At 46.1% G+C, this 25613-nt stretch overlaps 1 protein-coding gene and 1 long non-coding RNA gene across 2 annotated transcripts in view; one reads left to right on the forward strand and one right to left on the reverse strand.

Moving 5' to 3' along the window:
- Nucleotides 1–21729: 21729 nt before the first annotated feature.
- LOC149120854 (uncharacterized) lies at nucleotides 21730–22369 on the forward strand. Its single transcript, XR_016224935.1, has 2 exons — nucleotides 21730–21817; nucleotides 22004–22369. It is a non-coding gene; the product is annotated as an uncharacterized LOC149120854 (long non-coding RNA).
- A 1523-nt stretch (nucleotides 22370–23892) lies between these two features.
- Nucleotides 23893–25613, reverse strand: part of LOC149120855 (protein Aster-A-like) — a 426501-nt gene continuing 424780 nt past the window's right edge. Inside the window, exon 16 of the mRNA XM_089319545.1 lies at nucleotides 23893–24085. The gene's annotated coding sequence lies outside the window, so the exon portion shown is untranslated. The remainder of the gene's footprint in view (nucleotides 24086–25613) is intronic.

The following is a 25613-nucleotide window of genomic DNA, read 5'->3' on the forward strand; positions in this document are numbered from 1 at the left end:
AATAACAACGTCATCCTAATAGGAGAGGACACTGCCCTTGCCATGGCTGCATCAGTAGTAAGTGTTCCTGGACTGGCTTTTGGAAATAATCGTGGACTATAAAGGCTTACATGTTTGGTGACCAAAGCAATCAATCTTACTGCTACTGTGCTATCCAATATAGCCAAAGAATTAAATCAAGTTCACTCAGGAGTGCTTTTAAGCCATGCAGCTAACAATTACTCGCTGTTAAAAAAATCATATAAGTTGTAAACCTGTACCTGGGGGATATTGCTTTAACATTACTAACAATGTGCCATATATAGAGTCTGTTATTGATAAACTTAAGAGTAAAATGCAACATATGTTTATTACTAACCCACTATTCATTTGAAGGGTTTCAATGAATTCATTGGTTATTAATGTTGGCTGGACTGCTACCGCTTTTCCCACTTTGTATGGGATGTCTTCCGTGTGTTCTGCATTTTATGCTGACTTCCCTATAGTATAAATGGACTGAGATTCATCATTTAAAACTTTGTACCAAGCCTCCTTTGTAATCAAAATAATTAATATTTGGCTGTATGTTTCATCTCTCACCTAATGTTGGGCTGGAATGGTACTCAAAGACGGGTAAGACGCTCAGCATCCTGTACCAACCTAAGACAGGGCTCTAGGCCAAGCTGCCAGAGTTACCAATGACGGGTAAGGACAGAGATGACTGAGGGCAACCCAAGACAGAGGCCATTCTCAATTTAATAAAAAAAAAAGAAAAAAATGTGGAGACCCATGGCTGGCCATGGGCCCACATGCTAAGGCCTGGCTTGCTGATCATTGGCATTAGTCCTCACACAACAGTATCAAGCCCTGGCCACCAGTGACCGTATTAAAACCCCTCATTAACGGCACACAATTTTAGGATTAAAATTAGTTCAAAGAGAAAATGGGGGAATGAAAGGAGCCAAGAGCCACCATAAAAAAAATGGGGCTCCTGAGACAAACTGTTCCAGAGATGGCCTTGGGAAATGGGGAGTAAACCAGTTCACAGAGAAAGCAGTCAGCTACTAACCAGAGATACACAGAACACCTGCCTTGTAGATAAGCCCCTTCCCTACGCTTGCTCAAGGTTAACAAAGAAAGCTGCAAGGCCCGCTACTGAAAATTATCCAATGAACTTACGCCAGCCTATAATATGTTAATTTTGTGGTTTTGCCCTTTAAAAGCTGTGTGAGATAGCTGCTCGGGGCTCCTCTCACTTGCTTGCTGCTTGCAGCAGTAGGGGGCCCATTTGCGCAAATGAAATAAAATTACCTCCTGTTCTATTGCATCGTCTGGTCTGGAGTCTGTGTTTCTGGGGTCGTCACAAGAGGACACCGCTTTTGGAGTCCTACAGTCAAACCTTTCATCCCCAACAATGAGGGGAAAACAATCAACAGTTTCAACATTTGGTGGGAAATTACAATTAATTAAGAAATTAATGCTTAGTAGTATTATGAATATTTTCCCCGTATATCAAAGGTCTCACAAAATAAACCACCCATAAATGAAATTCAAATAATGATATGAATCTACAAATTAACAGAAAAGAATATAACCCCAAAAAATGAGCTAACATGATTTGACCAAAGTTTATTCAGGCTTCTGTCCTCCCTCCAGGCCCTTGAACTTGAATGCATCCTTGAGCTTCAGCAATGCAGAATGCAGAACAGCCTTGGCAACGTCCCCTTCTGAGGAGCAGTGGACTGCAAAGAAAAACACTTCCTGTGCAGATGATCGCACCTGCTCACCCCACCCCGAAAGCAGTTCTTTCTGGCCTTATTTATTCCTCTCGGGAAGAGAAATGCCTTCCACCCCACCCCCAGCCTTTTCAGATGCTTCTAGATCTTATGACTTGAATGTCCTGTCTACTGAAATTGCCTTTTTTTTTTTTTAAGATTTATTTAGGGGCCGGCACCGTGGCACAGTGGGTTAATCCTCTGCCTATGGCACCGGCATCCCATATGGGCACCAGTTCTAGTCTCGGCCGCTCCTCTTCCAATCCAGCTCTCTGCTGTGGCCTGGGAAAGCAGTAGAAGATGGCCCAAGTGCTTGGGCCCCTGCACCCACGTGGAGACCTGGAAGAAGCTCCTGGCTCCTGGCTTTCAACCAGCCCAGTGCTGGCCATAACAGCCATTTGGGGAGTGAACCAACAGAAGGAAGACCTTTCTCTCTGTCTCTCCCTCTCACTGTCTGTAACTCTACCTCTCAAATAAATAAATAAATAAAATCTTTTAACAATTATTTATTTATTTATTTGAAAGGCAGAGTTACAGAGAGGCAGAGGCAGAAAGAGAGAAGTCTTCCATCCACTGGTTCACTCCCTAACTAGCCACAATGGCCAGAGCTGGGCTGGTTGAAAGCCAGGATCCAGGAGCTCCTTCCAGGTCTCCACGTGGGTGCAGGGGCCCAAGGACTTGGGTCATTTTCTACCGTTTTCTCAGGCCACAGCAGAGAGCTAGATCGAAAGAGGAGCAGCCAGGACTTGAACTGGCACCCGTATGGGATGCCAGCACTGCAGGCAGCGGCTTTACCTGCTATGCCACAGCGCCAGCCCCTGCAATTGTCTTTTTAAATAAAATCTCACATTAATTTTTTTAATTTATTTTCATTTTATTTTGAAAGACAGAGAGACCGGGATAGACAGAAAGCGAAATCTTCCATGTGTTGGCTGGCTTACCCCCCAGATGCAAGGGCTGGGCCAAGCCAGGAGCCTGAAACTGACCTGGGTCATTCAAGGGGGTGGAACAGACCCAGCTGCTCACCAGGCCCTGCTGTCTCACATAGTTCATTAGTGGGAAGTTGGAATTGGCTGGAATCAGAAGTGGAGCTGGGTGTCTTGATTGCTATGCAAAATGCCCACCTGTAAACCACTGTTTAAGTTGTTTTCAGAGGTTTCACCACCAAGCTGGCCTGAGCTGGTTTCGGCTAGATAGTGACTGACCAGCTGTGCCATGGATGTGCAAAAATAATCTGATCTATGGATGGCAACTGGGACTGAGCTGTGTCCCCTCACCTTGAAACCAAAAATTGAGGCATGAGCCAGAATGGAACAGACAGCTTTAACAGTGACGGCTCTGAAGGTGACAACATCTGTTTAGTTAGTTTAAGATTTACGTAATTATTTGAAAGGCGGAGTTATAGAAATAGGGAGAGAGAGAGAGACAGAGAAACAGAGAGAGAGAGGTCTTCATCTACTGGTTCAATCCTCAAATGGCCGTGAAGGCTGGGGCTGGGCCAGTCCAAAGCCAGGAGCCAGGAGCTTCTTCCTGGTCTCCCACCTGGGTGCAGGGGCCCAAGGACTTGAGCCATCTTCCACAGCATCATCCCCAAAGAATGTCCACTTTAAAAAAAACGATTTATTTTATTTGAAAGGGAGAGAGAGATCTTCTATCCACTGGTTCACTCCCTAAAGGCCCACAACAGCTGGGTCTGGGCCAGTCTGAAGCTAGGGTCTTGGGACTCCAGCCAGGTCTCCCACATGATCTGCTGCATCCAGGTGCATCAGTAGGGAGCTAAATCAGAAGTGGAGTAGCCAGCACTTGAACCAGGCATTATGACACGGCATGTGGGCATCCCAGGGAGTGGGATGAGGTCTGGTCTCATGTGTCTGGCTTGGAAGGAATTAAAAACAATAACTACAGGAGCACCAATGACTTCCTGTGCCTGCTTTCCCAACTCCGGGATTCACCTCCTGCTACCCACTATATTCTACGGGGTACACAAACGATCACCATGGGGGGTTAGATAATTCACCATACAATTCATCCTTTCAAAACCCTTTTCATGCGTCTCAAACCCCGCAATACCCAACATAGCTTTTCTTGGTTATGCTTCCCTGTCTTTCAGTCTACAGGGCGGGGATTTCATTTCCAGTTTAGGTATTAACACTCGGGCAAAGGACTAACCTGTGAAGCCCCAGCCGCTTCCCTCACCCACCCATCCGTGCTCTCTCTGACGGCTCTGGGAAGTCACCCAAGCTTCCCTGGCCTCTCACGGCCCCCCAGGTCACTGATAGTCCTCATGCTTGGGACAGATTTGTTCCCATTCCTGACACACTTTGGGGTCAAGGGAGATGGGCACGGGACGCATTTGGGAAGCAGTGATTTCGAAGATGCTTCTCCCTCAACCGGCACAACGCTCTTCAAAACTGGAGGCAATGTGTGGTCTCCGACAAAAGGGGCCTTGGATAGATGATAGGTAGATAGATGGATAGATAGGTAGATGGATAGATAGGTAGATAGATGGATAGATTGGTAGATGATGGATAGATGGACAGATACCACCCATCTGCTGATTCACTTCTCAGATGCCGACAATGGCTGCGGCTAGTCTGGGGCTGAAGCTGGGAGCCAGGAATTCAATTCAGGCCTCTCACACGGGTGGCAGGAACACCGCCACTTGAGTCGTCACTGCTGCCTTCCAGTTCTGCGTTGATGGGAAGCTGGAGCCACAGGAGTCAGAGGAGGGCGTGGCGCCCAGGCACTCCACCAAGGGCTCCAGGCATCTTGGCCAGCTTCTGCCTCCTGTCCCCGACACACACACATTGCTTTAGTAGGTTTATTTGTACCGATCCATTGCTGCATCAATCCCCAGTCCCTGGAGATGAGGAGTATTTTCCCATCTTTCTCAAAGGCGTCGGAGCGGCTCACTACAGGCAGGATGGTGGGTCGTTTCTCAACTGCAGCAGGAAGCACCGGACAGGCTGACTCAGCAGAGGTTACTCCTTCACTTCCCCTGCGGTGGAATTCATTTCCGGGATGCCTTTGGCTCCACCCTTATCCTGGGGCTCGCAAACTCTTCCTTTTCCTGCCCCATCCCTTCACGAGCGGAGACACCTTCAGACTTCCGGTCTCAGAAATGCAGCGGAGCCAGAGTGCCCGCGGCCGTCCCAGTCCCACTCCAGGGGCTGACCCTGAAGTTCCTTGCTGGAGAGCTGTGGAGGCAGCGGCAGGCTGGGTTCAAGGTCGTCCCCCCGCGCTGTCTAAACCTCTCTCCTAGGAGAAACGCTACTTCTTGTCCTCTCACCTTGCCTCTCCTGGGAGTCCTCTGCTTCCTCGTCCTCACATTATTTTCCACTGTGGTTCAAAACCTTAACTCTGCCACTCCTCTTCCTCCCCTAACTCAAGGACAAACTCAAGAGCGCATGGTGGTGACCTGGCCATTTGGGGAGTGAACCAGTGAATGGAAAATCACCCCTCCCCCTCTGCCTCTCTGTAACTGATTTTCAAATAAAAATAAATAAATCTGAAAAAAAAATAACGAGGGCAAGGTCTGGGGGTGAAGGAGCGAGGCAGTTTAATCTGTTAATAGACGAGGACCACAGCAGATCAGCAGCCTGAAGCAGGACCGACCGCCTGCTTGCTGAGGACGTCTGGGTTAGCGGTGCAGAGAAGGGGGCTGGTTTCCCGGAAGATGCGGCAGGACAGCGCATCTGCGGGTGGCTCTGATACAGTCCCAGACTGCTCAGCCAGGCGCCGAGCTTGCCACGGCGTTGCAGCTGGGCCCTCGGGAGAGGCTGCAGGTGCAGAGATGAGCCTCTCTCTGACTGGCTTGCTCGGCCCCAGCTGCTTGCATGGGGGAGAGGGGAAGCCAAGGACTTAGCCTTGAAACAGAACATAGCAGAGTGTTTTCTAAGAGTGGCTAGAATCAGGGAGAGTGAAGCTGTGCATGGTGAGAATCTGCCATCCTTAGACGGCCCTGTACCCAGTGACAAGAACACTCTGATCCTTCATGGATGCGTCCGCAGTCAACTAATTTTTGACAAATGAGCAAAGGCAGGTTGATGGAAAAAGCAGCATCTTTTCAAGAAATGATGGAGTTACTGGACAAAAAATACCAAAATACTCTGGACACAGACCTTACACTCTTCACAAAAATTAGCTGAGGGCCTGGCGCTGTGGCTTAGTAGGTTAAGCCTCCACCCGCCTGCAGCACCAGCATACCGTATAGGCACGGGTTTGTGTCCTGGCTGCTCCTCTTCCCATCCAGCTCCCTGTTAATGACTTGGGAAAGCAGCACAGGATGGCCCGAGTGCTTGGGCCCCTGCACCCACGTGGGAGAGCCAGAAGAAGCGCCTGGCTCCTGGCTTCAGGTCAGCCCATCTTCAGCTATTTCAGCCATTTGGGGAGTGAACCAGTGGATGGAAGATCGCTCATGCGCACTCTTTCTCTTTCTCCCTCTCTCTGTCTGTAACTCTGCCTCTCAAATAAATAAGTAAATCTTTTAAAAAATACTATCTCAGTGCATTATAATAAATGTAAAATGCAAATCTATAAAACTCCCAGAAGATAGCACAGAAAAAAATCTAGATGGCCTTGGGTTTGGCTAGGACTTTTTACCAGTTAACACAAAGGCATGATCCAAGAAAGAAACAATTACTAAATTGGACTCCATTAAAATGAAAAACTTCCACTTTGCCAAAGACACCGTCAACAGGATAAGAAGTCAAGCCTCAGAGCGTAAAGAAATATTTGCAAAAGACATTTGATAAAGGGCTGTCGTCCACAACAGGTGGAATCTGCAAACGCTGGCCGGGCAGGGGCAGGGTGCAGAACGGTGGCCGGGCAGGTGCAGGGGCCGCGGTGGGAAGCGGGCGGAGAGAGGAAGTGCTGATCAAAGGCTCCAGAATTTCAGTTAGGCAGGTGAAGGACTTGAAGAACTCTGTTTTCCATAGATAACAACAGCACACTGTGTTCTTGGAGCATGTCAAGAAAGTAGATTGTAGGTGTTCTGACCACAAAGACCGTAACTATGTGAGATAAGACATATATGAACTAGATCGCTTTAGCCATTCCACAACCCGCACGTATTGCAAAACCATGTTGTACATGATCCCTTCACGTGATGTTGTCAATTAGAAATTAAAAATAAATTGCATTGATTTTTGAAGAAGATGAAATAAAATAAAACAAAAGAGCCCAATGGTGCAAGGGTGTGTGACCGTGTGAAAGTTGTAGTCGTCACCTGAGATAGTCGCTGCATTTTCTGTCCCGACAAAGGTGGGAGTCTTGTGATTCATTACCGCCAGCTTCCTGCTCAGGACCACCCAGAGAACGCCAAGTGTGCCCCTCTCACCGTGACGCCTTGCCCATGGTCATCTCTGCCCGTGCTCCACCCTCGTGGCCTCAGGCCGACTCCACAGCTTCTGCTGTGGCACTTGCCCACGGCGGCCTACGCTGCAGGTGTCATCAGATGCACACGTTGCCTAGAAGTTCTGGTATAGAGCTCGGCTGCAACAAAATTTTCATGGGTCTGGACACTCCTGCTGTAGGCAAGTCCCCGCTTAAAGGTCTCGGTAGGGACATGAGCTGGAGATCCTGTCTCACCACCCAGCACTGAACCCCATCCTTGTGTTCTTGGGCTTTCCCAGTTTGTGATCCGGCCAGGCCAGCACTGCCATGTGGACCACTCCTTACCATTACCCAAGGTTTCGTATGTTTCCAACAATCCCGTGAACTCATCCCTGGGTCAGGTGGGCACATGCGATGGGGCCGTTTGCTGTTATCAGAGTTTACGTGAACTTGGCCGGCATTTCTCTGCTTTCAGGTCGTCACTGTGGATCAGAGGGTGAGGAGTTACCTTCTCAGCCAAGTGTCTCTGTAGAAGGAGTGTCACAGGACAGGAATCCCAACGCAGCTGTGTCCACCCAGGAAACCTACCCCTGTGACGTGTGTGTGAAAGACATTTCACACTTGGCTGCACATCAGGCCTCATATCCCGGGCACAAACCGTGTGTGTGTTGAAGCATCTGGGAGCAGATCTGAGTTCAGTGTAAAACTGCCACAGCAGCAGGTGCAGCAGCAGGTGAGCAAGCCCTTGGAAGGGAGGAGACGAGGCCTGGCCGGTGGGAACCTACAGAGAGAACACATCAGAGAAGCTTTGCACACCTAGGGAGGGTGGGGAGGGTGGGAAGGCCTTGGGGGCCACGGGAGACTTTCACGCCCGGTGTGGACAAGAGCACTGAAGCCGGGGGAGATTTGCACACTGCACAGGGCAAAACGAGCGCCGTGATTCTGGGCGCAGATTCACACCTGCTGGGCATCAGAGAATCAGACGAAAGATCTTACGCGCGCGCAGAGATGTGGAATAGTTTTAGCCATGCCACTCATCTCATTCAACACCAGAGTGTTCATAACAGAGTAAAACCCGATGGATGCTGTGAGTGTGAGTCTCCTGGGAAACCCTTTGCCGGCAACCCCAGCCTGATTAAACACCGGAGAGTTCACGCTGGAGAAAGGCCTTCCCAGGGCAATGATTGTGGGAAACTCTCCCCGAACAGCCCTTTGAGGGGCAGTGAATGTGGGAAGGCCTTCAGCCGTTGCTCCGACTTCTGCTGCTTTTCCTAGGTGCAGTGACTTTACCTGCTACAACACAATGCTGGCCCCTCTTGTAATGGTTTTTATTTCTGTAAAATCAGTAATAGTCCCTGCTCTTGTTTCTAATTGTTTTAGTAATTTGTTTTTCTCTCTTTTTCCTTGGTAAAAATAGCTAAAGTTTAGTTATAGTTGTTCATCTTTTTTTTTTTTTTTTTTGAAAGGCAGAGTGGACAGTGAGAGAGAAAGACAGAGAGAAAGGTTTTCCTTTTGCCATTGGTTCACCCTCCAATGGCCGCCGGGGCCGGCACGCTGCGGCCGGCGCACCGCGCTGATCCGATGGCAGGAGCCAGGTACTTCTCCTGGTCTCCCATGGGGTGCAGGGCCCAAGCACTTGGGCCATCCTCCACTGCACTCCCTGGCCACAGCAGAGAGCTGGCCTGGAAGAGGGGCAACCGGGACAGAATCCGGCGCCCCGACCGGGACTAGAACCCGCTGTGCAGGCGCTGCAAGGTGGAGGATTAGCCTAGTGAGCCGCGGCGCAGGCGTTGTTCATCTTTTTGAACCACTGACTTTGGTTTTGCTGACTGTATGTTGTTTTTCTGTTCTCTAGGTATCTCTAATGTCTTTATTCCTCCCTTCCTCCTACTAGCTTTGGCTTTTTTAAAATTTTATTTGAAAAAGAGATAGAGATTTTCAATCTACTTGTTCACTCCTCAAATGACTGCAACAGCCAGGCCTGGGTCAGGCTAACACCAACATTTGGGAGCTCAATCCATGTCTCTCTCGTGAATATCAGGGACTCAACTACTTGAACTATCCCTGGCTGCCTCCCAGGGTGTGCATTAGCAGGAAGCCGGATCAGAAGTGGAACTGAGACGCAGATCAGGTACTCCAGTATGGGATGCAGGCAGCCCAAATGGTATCTTAGCTGCCAAGCTAAATGCCTGCCCTAGTTTTGGGTTTCAGTTTGTTTTTCTTTTACTAGTTCTTTAAGTTGTAAAGTTAGATACAACTTTTTAAAAAATTATTTGAAAAAGAGAAAAAGAGCAAGAGTGCCCGTCTGCTGATTTATTCCCCAAATACCCGCAACAAGCAGAGCTGAGTCAGGTCAGAGCTGGGAGCTGGGAGCTTCTTCCAGGCCTCCCACATGGAGGGCAGGTCCCCAAGTACGTGAGCCATCACCAGCTGCCTCCTGCGCTATGCATTAGCAGACTGTTGAATCAGGAGAGGGGCTGGAACCCGACCCAGGTGCACAAAAACGGGATGTGGGTGCCCCAAGCATGATCCTAACTGCCATGTCAAACAGCCCCAGAGTGAGATTTCTGATCTGAGGTCTTTCTTCTTGCTTAATACAAGCTTGATATCTGTAAAATTGCCTTTTAGGACTGCTTTGACCACATCCCGTACATTTTGGTAGGTTGTATTTTCATTTTACCTCTATTTTATGGCTTCTTTTGTGATGTTTTTCTTTGATATACTGATTATGTTATTTAATTTTTACAAAGTTATGAGTTTTCCAGTTTTCCCTTTGCTCTTTTTTTCTTTTTCTTTCTTTCTTTTCCTTTTCTTTTTTCTTTCTTTCTCTCTTTCTTTCTTTCTCTCTCTCTCTCTTTCTCTCTTTCTCTCTTTCTCTCTTTCTCTCTCTTTCTTTCTTTCTTTCTTTCTTTCTTTCTTTCTTTCTGACAGGCAGAGTTACAGAGAGACAGAGAGAAAGGTCTTCCTTCTGTTGCTTCACTCACCAAATGGCCGCTACGGCCAGTGCTGTGCCGATGCAAAGCCAGGAGCCGGGTGCTTCCTCCTGGTCTCCCATGCAGGTGCAGGGCCCAAGGACCTGGGCCACCCTCCACTGCACTCCTGGGCCACAGCAGAGAGCTGGATTGGAAGAGCAACCGGGACTAGAACCCAGCACCTCAACCAGGACTAGAGCCTAGGGTGCTGGCGCTGCAGGCAGAGGATTAGCCTAGTGAGCCGCAGCGCCAGCCTGCTCTTTTTTTTTCTAGCTTTATCCTGTTGAGGTCAGCGAAGAGACTGTGTATTAAACTGATTTTTAATGTCTACTCATTCTTGGGATGAGCAGAAGCATGGTTGTGGTGAAGGTAAGACTTCACCAGGTGTTCAGGTGTTGTTTTAGCTATTCGCCTTTTTTTTTTTTTTTTTTTTTTTTTTTTTTTGCTAAAGTTTGGGCTTTCTCATCACTCTTGCAAGCACATGTTATCTTTGGTCCTTTGGAAAGACAACAAGTAAAATTCCTTGAATATCCCAAACAAACTATTGCTATGATTTTCTCTTGACTGGTCTGCTTTTGTCTTTTTTTTTTTAATCTATATTTTAGTTTTCTGAGCCCTGTACTAAAAAATCACAATTTTCATGTGGGGAAATTAGTTACACGAAGCAATTCAAAGATGGTGCCCAGAGGAAGCAAGGTGGGTGAAATCCAAAGTTGTTTACCACCAAAGCTAATTGGCTATGCAACATCAGGGGAGGTAACAAAACTAGTAACAAGTGTATAGACATATGGCTAGTCCTATAGAAATCGCCCCGTAAAATGACCGTTTAAGTGATTGGTTGGTCCTTAGCCCTGCCCCAGTGACTCTGCAGTTTTGTGCTATAAAAGGCTCTGTTACGTGTGAAATAAACGAGTTCTTGCTAGACTTGGCTCCCAGCTGCGTCTGATTGTCTCCAGGATCAGGAGGCTGGGGAACAGGTGAGTGGCTCACTTACATTTCCTTGGACCCAGTCCATCCTGTACGGGTGGACTAAGACCCTGCATTTCATACTCAGACCATCACAACCCATGCCCATGGGAATCTCTGGCTATTTTGTGTCTTTGAAAAGATCCTAATTTTTTTAAAGAATCATTGCTCTCTGTCCCAAGCTGTTCCACAATCACCTGTAATCACCTCTGTCCATTCCTGGAAGTAGTCATTTCTCCAGAAAGTCTTGGCTAATTTTGGGAAGAATGCTATTGAAGGAAGAATGTTACAGACTGAGTATGTCTCCTCCAGATGCATACGCTGAAGCCCCAATCCTCAACGTGATGCCATTTGAAGGTGAGACAATTGGGGGATGATTAGGTTTAGATGAAGTCGTGAGGGTAGAATCCCCACAAGGAGACTGCTGTGCTTTCAAGAACAGAGGGCGACATCTCTCTTCATAAAGCAACAGAGATAAAAATGAATCAGGTAAAATGTTATCAAAGACGGTGGCAATTTTGCTCTCCTTTCCACTTTCCTCTATGTTGAAATGTTCATAGGAAAAAAGTCAAGAAAGGAATGTTTAAAGGAGTAGTTGGCTTTGCTACTGTATTACTGACTTCCAATTTCTATTTAACTTCGGACAGTGTAGATCACAGGCTGTTGACATTTTCACACACATTAAAAGTGAGTATCTTTCAAAAACTTGATTCAGTTTAAGAGGTAATTTCCACATGAATATCCTCTCCTGTTCCTTTCCTTCTACAAAATTTTGTCAGAAAGATTCACCTACAGTTCTAAACTGGACAAAGGGAGGCATTGCTAGACTAACTACATCTGTAGGGTTTTACGATCAAAGTTTCGCTAACAGGTAGAAAAAATAATGAAACTAAGATTACTGAGCAAAGAATGCACGTTCTATTAATCATCATTTTGAAAACAATACCCCATAGTGGTAAGCACACTGGCTCTCCTGTTTGTTAACTATGCTGGTCCCCTGTTGATATCTAAGTATAAAACTTCATGCTTTCAACATTGTGAACATTAAATAATGTTTATTATCTTTCCCAAAAAGTTCACTGGTATGATTATTCTAATACTTTAAACACAAGAATGACAAATGAAGCCTTATTTTCTGAATTGCATTATAAATTCTCTAATTCAGACAGGCCCTAACTTACAATGGTTTGAGTTTTGATTCTTTGGCTTTATGATTATGTGAACTGATAATGTATTCAGTAGAAACCGCACTGTAAACTTTACTCTTTTTGGTAAATTACATGAGATATTCAATATTTTATTATAAAATGGACTTTGTGTTAGATAACTTTTCCCAGGTGTAGCCTACTATAAATGTTCTGAATATGCTTCAGACAGACTAGGCTAAGTTATGATATTCAGCAGGTTATGTGTGTTGTATTAAGTGCATTTTCAATGTCTGACATTTTCAACACATGATGGCTTTATACTGATAGAATCCCACTGCAAGTCAAGGGGTATCTGTATCAGAAAAATGAAAATATCTCTGGAAATCTACCAACAATCTTTGCATTTTGAGTTTTTCTTGCCAGCATGAGTTCTCAGATGCTGAACAATGAGCCGCACATGAAAGACTCCACATTCCCACGACTGAAAGTCTTTCCACATTCCTCTCCTGCATATAGTTTCTCTCTAGTGTGAATTCTCAGATGCTGAACAAGCTATGCACCAGTGCTGAAGGCCTTGCCACATTCCTTACCCTCATAGGTTTCTCACCAGTACGAAGTCTTTTGTGTTGAACAAGGTATGGAGAACAGCTAATGGCTTTCCCACATTCCTCACATTCATAGGGTTTCTCACCATTATGGATCCTTTGGTGTTGAACAGGGTATGAGCTACTACAAAAAGCTTTTCCACATTCTCTTCACATGGCCTCTCACCAGTATGGATACTTTGATAAGTAAGTTGTCCAGACACAGAAAAGGCCTTTCCACATCCCTCACACTCACAGGGCTTCTCACCAGAGTCAATTCTCTCATGTTGAACACCATATGAAAAGGTACTAAAGGCCTTTGAACATTCCTTACACCTAAACTGTTTTCACTAGTGTGAGTATTCTGCTGCTGAATAAGTCTCCCATAGGCTGTAAGAGCTTTCCCACATTCCTTACCTTCATAGGGTTTCTCACCAATATGGATCCTTTGGTGTTGAACAAAGTATGAGCTACTACAAAGCTTTTCCACATTTTCTACACACAGGTGGCTTCTTACCAGTATGAGTACTCTTGATGTACAATACGTTGATGGCTGCTGAGAAAGGCCTTCCAACATCCCTTATGTTCATGTGGTTACTCGCTAGCATGCCTTCTCCCATGTTTAACACAGGCTGAGCCTTGACTAGAGGCCTTCCCACATTCTTTACATTCATACTTTTCTTAACAGTGTGAGTTCTCTGATGTTGAACAAGATATGAAGAAGCACTAAAGCCCTTCCCACATGCCTTCCATTTACATGGTTTCTCACCCAGATACAACTTCTGATGTATGACACATTGATGTTCACTACTAAAGTCCCTCCCACATTCTTCCTGTTTTTCCTGGGTATGTGTTCTGCCATGTTGAACAAATGCTGAGCCTTGACAAAAAGTCTTCCCACATCCCTGTATCCAAATGGTCTTTCTCTGTTAAGAATACTCTGTTGTAGAGCAAAAGATGTACAATTTTTATAAGTGGACATTTCGTCATAATTGGTTATCTCACATTTCAATTGCAAATCTGAAAGCAAATTAAAATTTTTTTGTTTTCCTATGTAGAACAAATAGATTCCTATGGAAGAAAAAAGACAAAATACCATAATACTAAAATATAGTTGTGATAGTCAAAAAAGGAGGAATGAAGAGATTAATGAGAGTTTATATGAACTAAGGCTGGTTATTAGTGAAACAGGTGTCACTTTATTTGAAGAGCTAATTAAAACATTGACATTCAAGCACCCCCCAGACCCCCTGAACCAGAATACACAGCGAATGAATGTTCCTGTGCATCTATTTTTTTAAAAAAGCATTTTACTGAAATATAATAAACATACCAAGAAATGCATGTAAGTTTACAGATGAGTTCTTTGTTCTCTGATCACACTCCTAGCCAACACCCAAGAACAAAACATTACTAGCACCCCTAAGAGTCCTATCTTTCTTTTAATGTGGGAAAGAAGAGTATATTGTCATTCACATGGTATGATTAAGTGAAACAATATTTATAACTTATTGCCAAGTTATATGACATCCACATAATTTTTATACTATTATATTAACTATCACAAATAAGAAAAAAATCTGATATTTATCTTTTGGGTTTGGCTTATTTCACTTAGCACACTGATTTCCAGTTGTATTCATTCTGTTGTAGATATATTTCATTTTTTTAATACTAAGTAATATTTCATCATGGATATATACATTTGGTATATAGTTATATGTGTGTGTGTATGGGTGGATATGTCCGCCCATCAGCTGATGGACATCTAGGTTGATTCCAAATGTTATCTATTGTGAGTTGAACTGCTATTAACACAAGAGTGCAGGCAATTCTTTCATATGCTGATTTCATTTATTTTGGATATATTCCAAAGAGTGAAATAGCTGGGTCATATGGAAGATTTATTTTTATTTTCTGAGGAATCTCCATACCGTTTTTCATTATGGTTGCACTAACTGGCATTCCCATCAACGTATTAGGGTACCTTTTTCTCTACATCCTCACCATCACTTATTGTTTATTAATTTCTCTATGTAAGACATTATACCTGGGGTGAGGTGAAACTTCATTGTGGTTTTGATTTGCATTTCCTAGATGGCTAGTGATCCTGAGCATTTTTTCACTTGTCTGTTGCTATCTGCATTTTATCCTTTGAAAAATGCCTGCTCATATCCTTTGCCCATTTCTTAGCAGGTTGTTTTGTTGTTGTTGGGCTTCTTGAGCTCCTTATGTCATCTGTATGTTTTTAATCCTTTATTGAATGCATAGTTTGCAAATATTTTCTCCCATTCTGTCAGTTGCCTCTTCACTTTGTCATTTGTTTCCTTTGCTGTGCAGAAGCTTTTTAGCCTGATGCAATCCCATTTGTCAATTTTTGTTTTCACGGCCTGTGTTTCTGGAGTCTTATCCAAGAAGTCTTTGCCTAGGCCAATGTCTTAGAGCAGTTCACCTACGTCTTCCTCTAGTAATTTAATGGTTTCAGGTCTTAAGTTTAGATCCTGGATCCATTGAGTTGAATTTTGTATGTGGTTTAAGGTAGGGATCTTGTTTCAAACTTCTGCGTGTGGAAATCCAGTTTTCCCAACACCACTTATTGAAGAGACTATCATTTATACAGGGAATGATTTTAGCTAGTTTGCCAAAGATGAGTTTGTTGTAGATACAGATACGTGGATTCATGTCTGGGGTTTCTATTCTGTTCCATTAGTCTACAGGTCTACCTGTGCATCAAATTTTTAACATCTGTAACAAATGCTTCTGACACAGATGAAATTTTCACTTGTGTAACCTGTATTTCATCCCTCCATCCCCTCCTCCAGATTTCTCTTTGCACTTAAATTAAAATCCATCTAACTTTTCATAAATAATGTGGTCCTTGCTTACCTATCAGGCCTCATGCCAAGCCACATCTCTCTTGGTTCCTATTCACATCACTTCCCCTTTCAGCACCTAGAATGTATCACAAGCTTTCTCATCTTTTGTGTAGGTGGTGTCATTTCCCAGAAAGCCTTTGGCATGGGTTCTTTGCAGACCAGATCTTTCTCACCTTATACATGTTTAAGGTAAAATGTCATTGCACCAAGAATGTTGTAAGCTGCTGGCTTTGTCTAAGAACATTCATTTATTTTCTGTTCCTATTACTTCATTTCTTTGCTTTCCCACTGGCTTTCAGTATATAAATAGCAATATATTCTTCATTTATTTCTCCCAAACTCCCTGTACTAGACATTATTTTGGCTCTCATGCCCTTTGCCCACTTGCTAAGCCAGTGAATATGTTGTATCACATGGCAAAGAAATACTTATCAGTTGATTTATGATAGGGACTGGATTACTCCAGATGGGCCCTCAAAGCAGAGCTTTTTCCTTGCTGGGGGTGCAAGAAGTCAGAGAGATTTAGCAGAAGGGAAGTCAGGATAGTCACAGCATGAGAAGGATGGCTCCTGCCAGACAGAGATAAATTCTGCCAGTAACCGGTGAGCTCGGAAGAGGACCCTGAGCCCCAAAGAACAGCAGCTATGGTTGATATCAGTTTTTTCTCCACATATTTGCTTAATTAACTTATTTGAAAGGCAGAGTGACAGGCAGAAGGGGAGGAACACAGATCTTCTATCCACTGGTTCACTCCCTAAATGGCTGCTACAGCCAGGTCTGGGCCAGGCCAAAGACAGGAGCTAGTGACTCCAGCTGGGTTTCCCACATGGGTAGCAGGGTCCCAAGCAATTGGGCCACTCTCTGCTGCCTTCCTATGCACATTAATGGAATTGAATCAGAAGTGAGCAGCTGGGACTATAAGCTCCAATATGGGATGCTTGTATAACAAGCAGCAGCTCAACATGTATGCCACAATGCCAGCTGTAGTTGATATCTTGACTTGGCTATGCTGCACTGGACTTCTACTCTATAGAACTACAATTGAGGGTGGTTTTAAGCTACTAAGTCTATGATAGTTTATTACAAGCATAGTTTGTTACAAGCAGTACACATTAATACATTCTTCAAGAGTGGGCCCAACCCATGTCAATCAGCACAAAATTATAACCCATTGATATACAGAAGGAATTGGCTGATAACAAGCAACAAACAAAATCATTGGACAAAAATAAGTTAAATCAGGATACTAAAGGGCAATCATTGTTAATCCACTAATATGAATGAGGGAATCCTTGAAACAATGTCTAGAGTGAGACAGAGAAGGTACAGGTAAAGTTCAGATATCTTGTGCCAAAAAGGAAGGAAAATATCAGATTCATGGGTTCCTAAACTCTTCAAATTATATTAATTAAATATGTACAGCTTTTTGTATGTCAGTCATAGCTCTACAAAGTGGGTAAAAAAATTGGGATGGATATTTGGCGAAGCGGTAAGACACCACTTTGCAATGTCTACACCCTGTATCAGAACACCTGAGTTCTAGTACCAGCTCCACTTCCAATTCTAGCTTCTTGCTAATGTACACTGTGGGAGGCAGCAGGTGATGGCCCAAGTCGTTGGGTCTCTGCCACCGAGCTGGGAATCTGATGGAGTTCCATAACTGGCCTAAAAGTCATCTTAAGAATGGGAGTAAGAGTTGGCGAATTATTTCATCTTTGTAAATATACACTGAACCAAATGTCTCAGCTTGGTCTAATTCTGTCAATCTAAGAAAATACTTTCACATTGTTATTTGGTACCCCTTTCTCAACACTTCTTCCTGCTTTTTTTTAAAAAAAGATTTATTTATTTATATGAAAGTCAGAGTTACACACAGAGAGAAGGAGAGGCAGAGAGAGAGGTCTTCCATTCGCTGGTTCACTCCCCAATTGGCTGAAACAGCTGGAGCTGCCAATCTGAAGCCAGGAGCCAGGTCTTTCACATGGGTGCAGGGGCCCAAGGACTTGGGCCATCTTCTACTGCTTTCCCAGGCCATAGCAGAGAGCTGGATCAGACATGGATTAGTGGGGACTCGAACTGGTACCCCTGCTTTTTTTGTTGTTTCAAGATTATTTATTTATTTGAAAGGCACAGTAATAGAGAGAGGAAAGAGAGAAAGCATTCATTCCCTGATTCACTCCCCAAATGGCTACAATGGCCAAAGCCTGGAACTTGGAACTCCATGCAGGGTCTCCCATGCAGGGGGCAGGGCCCAAAAACTTGGACTATGATCCACTGCTTTCCCAGGCGCATCAGCAGGGAGCTAGATCAGAAGCAGAACAGCTGGAACACAAACTGGCACTTTGACATGAGATCTCAACCTATTAACAAGGTGATCAGTCATCTCATCAGGTCCCTGGGGAATTCCAAATCTTCTGACGTGTGGTCCAATGAAGCCATCAGGTGAAGCCCATGGCTCTAACCCCCCAGCCACAGACTGCCCGGGGAGCTTAAACAATTTTCTAGGACATTTCACTCCTTCACTGCCCTATGGTAGCCCCCCGGCAAGACATCCCACATCATACCTGCTCCGTAATTTACTCAATGAATGCATGAACGCCAGTTAGAAAACAACAGTCTCATAAGGAGGAAACAGGTACTTGGCATCATTCCTCCAAACAGGAGGAATTCAAGAGGTAGGTGATTAGATGGTGCCGTCTTAGGCAGAACACTTCAGGCTAATTCATGAAAAATACTTATGTAACCTAAAAATCCCAGCATTTCAAGGAGAAACACCGACTTACGTGAGCCATGCCTTTAGGAACGTGAGAACCAATCCGTCTCTGTTGGAGTTCTATCAGACTCTGGGAAACCCAAGCTGGGAGAAGAAAAGGAGACTTCGATGTCCACAGATGACGGAGGCCAATAAACCTTCTTGTCCCTCCCTGTCAGCCTCCTTACAGGCTACGACCACCTGCAGACAAAATTTGGGAAGAGTGGGGGGGTCGAAGCCCACGGAACCCAGCTGCTCACAGCTGCACGCAGGGCAGACCTCTTCCTGGAGGCAGAATCACAAACGCCTACAGTGTTCCGGCCAGGCCCCTCTGGAGGAGGCTGACGCCTGCAGGGTTCCAGCCAGGCCCCCCTGGAGCAGGCTGATCTACGTCTGACACTGGGCTCCATGGCTCTCCTTGACAGATTCTCCTCGTTCCACCCTCACACTCTGGATGTTGAAAAACAGTTCATATCACCCAAGCCAGAACTTTTTTCATGGTGCCAGGAGAGGGTGAGGTCAGCCAAGACAGGACAAGTGGAGAAAATAGAAGAACTCGCTCAGGCTCAATTTTCTCATCACTAATACAGGGTTAAGAACACCAGTCACTACATATGGTTCTCTTGAAGAGTAAGAAAACCCACAGAAAACACTTAATAGAAGAATTGTATAACATGAGTTAGCTGTTATTATTGAAGTTATTATATGAAGAACATTACATGCCCTTTATTTCATTTTTACAAAAGAAGAACGTTGCTTCTATTTTTTGTGGACACATCTCTCTGGCATGCTTTATTATAATTTTAAGCACAAAATTTAGAAAGCAGCCTTAAGAATATCGTTCTACAGGGCTGACACTGTGGTGTAGTGGGTAAAGTCGCCTCCTGCAGTGCCAGCATCTTGTATAAGGTGCCAGTTTGAGTCCCAGCTGCTCCACTTCCGATCCAGCTCTCTGCGATGGCCTGGGAAAGCAGTGGAAGATGGCTCAAGTGCTTGGGCCCCTGCACCCACAGAGACCCCAAAGAAGCTCCTGGCTTTGGATCGGCTCCGCTCCAGCCATTGCAGCCATTTGGGGAGTGAACCAGTGGATGGAAGACCTTTTTTTTTCTCTCTCTCTCTCTGCCTCTAACTCTGCCTTTCAAATAAATAATTTTTTAAAAAATCATTCTTAAAAAAAAGCAGAAAAGACTGACACTTGAATTGACACTTGAATTTCTCCCACACTAAAGAGGCCCCACTCTGATATGATGGCTGGAAATATCAAAGCTTGTCACTGGGAAAGTAATTTGTATGACAGGTCTTTGGAAGTCCTTTTACCTGCACTAATAGCTTTTACATAACACTGCTATAATCCTTAAGAGATAATAAAATTTTTCAATGATTTATTTATTTGAAAGGCAGAATGTCAGAAGGAGAGAGAGAGGGAGAGGGAGAGGCAGAGAGAGAAAGAGATCTTCCACCTATTGGTTCACTCTTCAAATGGTGGCAACAGCCAGGTCTGAGCCAGACCAAAGCCAGGAACCAGGAATTCCATCCATCCGGGTCTCCCATACAGATGGCAGGGGCCCAAGCACTCGGACCATCTTCTGCTACTTTTGCAGGTGCAGCAGGTACTCCAACACAGGACGTCAGCATCGCAAGTGGTGGCCTAGCCTGCTGAGCCACGCCAGCCTCGAGGGTCTTTTTCAGACTACAGGAGGCTCAGGGCGTGCTCTTCTCTTCCTGGAGCACGCATGCGCATGGTATGAAGTCCACAGCCTCCTTTTTAAACTAAGAATTAAGAGTCTTTTGCTTCCTAACATAAGTGGTTAGCGTGAATCTATTCTAGACACAAAACAGAACCCTAGTCACAAGCTAGCAAGAAAGAGGGAGAGAATGCATCCCTAAATAACTATTCTATCTTCAGGTTACTCATTTTTTTCACAAGTCTGTATTAACTCTGCCTTCAGAAATTTCATATGCACATCCATTAACTGTACTTTATCAATATAATTAGGCTCATTCACTAACAAGAGTCTTCTCTGGAAGACATAACTCTGGCTAAGTGGTGGTTATAGACTAAGAGAATGAATGCAAAGTGGACGGAATCTTGCCTACGGAAAAGATGCTCACAAACTTGCCAAACCCCTGTTCTCCTTCACTAAATAACCAAAATATTGCCCACAAGAACCTTGCAAAATATCTTAGAAAATCTCATATTTAGATGGGATTCCTAAAGAACTTAAACACTTCTTGACTACCACTGCCCGTAACTGTGCACATCTCGGGCTCACACAGGTACCCCTTCTCAGGACTAACCCTATTCCCCGCCCACCAGTCCATCACGTGAGCGTCCCTGACCTAGCCAGCTGCACGGTCTTGAGCTCTGATCGTGCGCACGGCCATTCCCAGCACAGCCTCACATCCAGAACCAACGGGAGAGAAAGGGAGCCGGGCGCTGCTTCCCCAAGCTCCCAGCCTGGCAGGAGGCGCAGTCTCCGCGGGGAGGTCCCTTGAAGACCCCTCTGGCTCAGAAAGGTCAGCAGCGGTCAGCACGGTGCCGGGACACCGCATCCCGCAGCCCGAGGCCACCCAGACCGGCTTCCTGCTGGCGCACCCCTGGGAGGCTGCGCGGGCTCCAGGCTCCGGCCTGGCCCACACCTGGCCGTTGAGGGCATCTGGGGAGTGCGCCCGCGGAAGGGGGACCTGTCTGTCTCCCTCGCTCTCTCAAATACAGGAGTGACTGGATAAACACACACACACACGACAGAGAACTCGTGCAATCGTAGTTCTGCGTCTCCTGCGGGAGAACATCACTCGAGGGCTTGGTAACCGCCCTGGCGCGGGCCCACTGCCCGGTGCGGACCCGCGCGGCGGCTAGAAGCCGAGCCGAGGCCTAGGTCACGGCGGCACCTCCACAGCTAACGGACGCAGGGGCACCCAGTCCTCGCGGGCACGCGCACGAGCGCACGCAACGACCCCCGCGCCTGAGACCCCGCCAGAGCCCACGGAGCCTCCCTGCCCTCGCGCTCGCCGCCTGTTAGGGTCCAGGTCCCGCGCCGGCCCACGTCCGCAGAGGTCCCCCAGTTCCTCCCATTATTGTTGTCGTCTTCACTCAAGCCCTGGTTACCCCGTGGGGTTGGTCGGAGTCTGCAAAGCCCTTCCCCAGAGAACACGCACTGCCTTAGCCTAAGCTCGCTGCTGGCTGGGCTACGGTAACGAAAAACTGGCAGTGGGATCCGGGGTCCTGGTTGTCCCCGGTGGCCTCTGGGAAATGTAGTCCAAGCTAAATTGGCCTGGCCTCAGTGGCCTTTGGGAAATGTAGTCCAGAGGCGTAAAATGGCAGCGCAAGGACTGCCCACCTGGCGCCCTTGGGACTGGGAGTGCGCAGGCGCAGGAGCGCGCTGGCCGCAGAACCAGGAGCTGGGAGATGACAAAAAAACCTGTAGTAGGTACTAAAATGTTTCCTGACGTTAACGTGAAAATATGGTAGCTATTCAAAATAACTTATATTATTCAATAAAATATTAATAGGCGTAAAGTAACCTGGTATTGCTAATGCTAGACTAAACATGTGAGGGAAATGTAGCCGCCCTCTGATAAAACGATTTAATTTTTGTTAGATATTAAAATTATAGGCTAGGGGCCGACGCTTTGGCGTAGCGGATTAACGCCCTGGCCTGAAGTGCCGACATCCCATATGGGCTCCGGTTCTAGTCCCGGCTGCTCCACTTCCGATCCAGCTCACTGCTATGGCCTGGGAAAGCAGAGGAAGATGGCCCAAGTGCTTGGCCCCTGCACCCACGTGGGAGACCTGGAAGAAGCTCCTGGCTCCTGGCTTCAGATCAGCGCGGCTCCGGCCATTGTGGCCAACTGGGGAGTGAACCAGCTGATGGAAGACCTTTCTCTCTCTCTCTCTCTCTCTCTGCCTCTCCTTTGCTCTCTGTGTAATTCTTTCAAGTAAATAAATAAATCTTTAAAAAATAAAATAAAATTATAAGCTATATTGTTGTGTGGTCTTAAGATTTTTCTTGAGGGGCTGGTGCTGGCATCTCATATGGACACCTGTTTGAATCCTGGCTGCTCCACTTCCTATACCGCTTCCTGCTATGGTCTGGGAAAGCAGTAGAAGATGGCCCAACTCCTTGGGCTCCTGCACCCGTGTGGGAGACCTGGAAGAAGCTCCTGGCTCCTGGCTTTGGATCAGTTCAGCTCCAGCCATTGCAGCCATCTGGGGAGTGAACCAGCAGATGGAAGCCCTCTCTCTGTCTCCCCCCCCCCTTTGTAACTCTACCTCTCAAATGAATAAATGAAAAATATTAAAAATAATTTCCTTGAAAAAGAAAATAAATACAATCAGGCTAATTAAACAACTATTACCTAAATTTAAAAGACATGTATCTTTCTGTCCTACCATGCATTACAGTTTTGTTACTCTTCTTGATTACTTTTCCAGTAACATTTCTCTGAACTGCCTGGAGCTTTTACGGCGTAGTTCTTTTTGTTTATGTAGCAGTAAAGCTGAATTCAGGCAAATGTAAGATTCACTTTGCCTTCCAACCCAGCTTTTATTAAGCCCACATCACACTGTCTCCTGTTGTCAGCTCAATAACATTTGAGGACGGAATAGGATTCTGCTTGATGGTAGCAGCAGGCTTCGGCCTTGGAATTGATTCCCAGCTCTCCACGCGTGTCCATCCGCTGTGTTCTGCAGGCTTTCCCAGGTACAGCGGCTGTGCACATGTAGACTGCTCATCTCCCTCTGAACTCCGTTAACCTGGAAACTACAGGGAGAGGGCTTGCTGCCTGCTCCCTTCATGTTGATTTTGTAATTGGCCAGAAAATATTCTGGCTGCTTCTGCAAAGGCATTTTTTGGATAAGATTAACGTTGAAATCAGTGGTCTTTGAGTAAAGCACATTAACCTTTATGATTTGGGGTGGGCCATATCCAATCAGTTGAAGGATTTAATATAGACTTCTTCATGCAAGAAGGAATATTTAAAAAAAAAAAGATTTACTTATTTGAAAGAGTTACAGAGAGGCAGAGAGAAAGAGAGAGAGAGAGGGAGAGAGAGAGAGATCTTCCATCCGCTGGTTCACTCCTCAAATGGCCACAACAACTGGAGCTAAACTGATCCGAAGCCAGGAGCCAGGATCTTCTTCCACGTCTCCCGCATGGGTGCGGGGCCCAAGGACTTGGGCCATCTTCTGGTGTTTTCCCAGGCACATCAGTAGGGAGCTGGATCAGAAGTGGAGCAGCTAGGTCTAGAACTGGCACCCATATGGGATGCTGGCCCTGCAGGCTGCGGCTTAGCCCACTGCACCACAGTGCCGGCCCCGCCTTGTATTTTTAATATGAGTCCTTTTCTGTTTGAATGATGACACTACATTTTTTATTATTGCATTTGAATGGATTTTAGTCTTTTTTCAGAGATCCAGCCACTGGAGGTAGGAGCCTGTTGTGTATAAGATACTGTGCTCATCTGAAGCTGAAGGTAAACTCACAGGTGCTGAGGGGAACGGGAATGTCCTCTGTGCTGTTACTCTCACCCGCGGAACTTCACAGACCTGCGTAATGCCAGCACCCAGGACATCTGGGGAACGTGTAAACATGACTCATGATCTCCCAGCTGACTTCCTGGTGCACCTCAGGTCCCTCCTGCGTTGGCTGTATCTTCAGTTTGGCACCGGTGATGGTTCCTGCACGGATCTGTCCTCACTGAATTGGAGAATAAATGACACCGTGACATAAAGTGACGCAGGGAGAGGCAGCTTCGGTCCTTTTCCTGTCGAGGAAAACATCTCTGCACAAACTAATAGAGATGAAGGCATCAGCAAGATTGGGTCACCTGGGCCGTGCTCCTTTATAGCACTTTGCAGAGAGTGACGGGGAAATTCGAAGGGGAAATGAAGATGCTCAGCCTGATCAGGCCACGGTAAGCAGCCGGGTCCCCACGTTGTTGTACCCGGATGTCCGGCAGTGGTGGTGCCAATTATACTGCTCAGTGCTTGGCAGCTAGCATTCCCCTCTCTTCCCCGCCCCCTCCTGCCCTTCCTGCCTCCCTCCCACTTCTCTCTCTCTCTCCCTCTCTCTCCCTCCCTCCTCTCCTCTTTCACCTACACATTCTTCCCGTTTTCCACACTCTCCCACTCTGCTTCGTAAGGCAGGCATGAGCTGTCCTCAGAAAGAACCCTCAGTATCTTGGGAAGCCTCTGTCTTAGGTGAGGCTTCTAGATGGTCTCCAGATAAAGGGAGGCCCCTGTCCTCCCAAAAGGAGGTGGCGACCACATCTGTTAGCCCAGTATCATGGAGTGCAAATATTTTCTTTTCTTTTTTTAGAATTATTTATTTATTTGAAAGTCAGAGTTACATAGAGAAGGAGAGGCAGAGAGAGAGAGAGAGAGAGAGGTCTTCCATCCACTGGTTCACTTCCCAGTTGGCCACAATGGCCGGAGCTGTGACGGTCTGAAGGCAGGAGCCAGGATCTTCTTCCGGGTATCCCACGTGGGTGCAGGGCCCCAAGGACTTGGGCCATCTTCTACTGCTTTCCCAGGCCATAGCAGAGAGCTGGATCAGAAGTGGAGCAGCCGGGACTCGAACCAGCGGCCATATGGGATGCCAGCACTGCAGGTTGGCAGCTTAACCCGCTACGTCACAGCGCCAGCCCCTCAAGTATTTTCAAATGCATCCATTGAAATACATCCCAGATCTCAAGGTGCAACTCGTTCCGTATCAGGCGCTGACTTCAGTGTGACAGACCTGCCAGGGCCGTGAATTGAATGCAGAATAGGAGTGCAGAAGCTCTACTGCATTATAACTGCACCTTGTCATTAGTTTTCAGCGAAGCCTGCTCTCTTGCTGCAGGGTGAGAATACCTTAAACAAGGGAGCTTTCTGGCTTTGCTAACATTCTCAGAGTTCATTTATTTTAAAGTCTGACCATTTGTTTTCTTTAGCTATTCTATGGAGGTTACAGAAAACTAACCAATTATACAGTCCTTAAAGTTGCCATTGCTCATGTATTTTTCAAGTTCAAGAGCCTTTGTTGATGCCGGCATTACCCCCATACATATGTAGCTCATCTCATTCACCACAGGCGAGAGTTCCAGTAACTGTGATCCTGCAGCATATTGGGGGAAATCAACCCTGGACTGCAGCCAGCAAGTGGGCCCTTGTCCTCTGATGGATTGATGAGTGATCTAATTCTATTTGTTTTTTAAATATTTATTTATTTGAAAGGCAGAGTT

The sequence above is a fragment of the Oryctolagus cuniculus genome, chromosome 18 (assembly GCF_051225735.1).
Source record: "Oryctolagus cuniculus isolate XC-2025 breed Fujian yellow rabbit chromosome 18, ASM5122573v1, whole genome shotgun sequence".
Lineage (NCBI taxonomy): Eukaryota > Metazoa > Chordata > Mammalia > Lagomorpha > Leporidae > Oryctolagus > Oryctolagus cuniculus.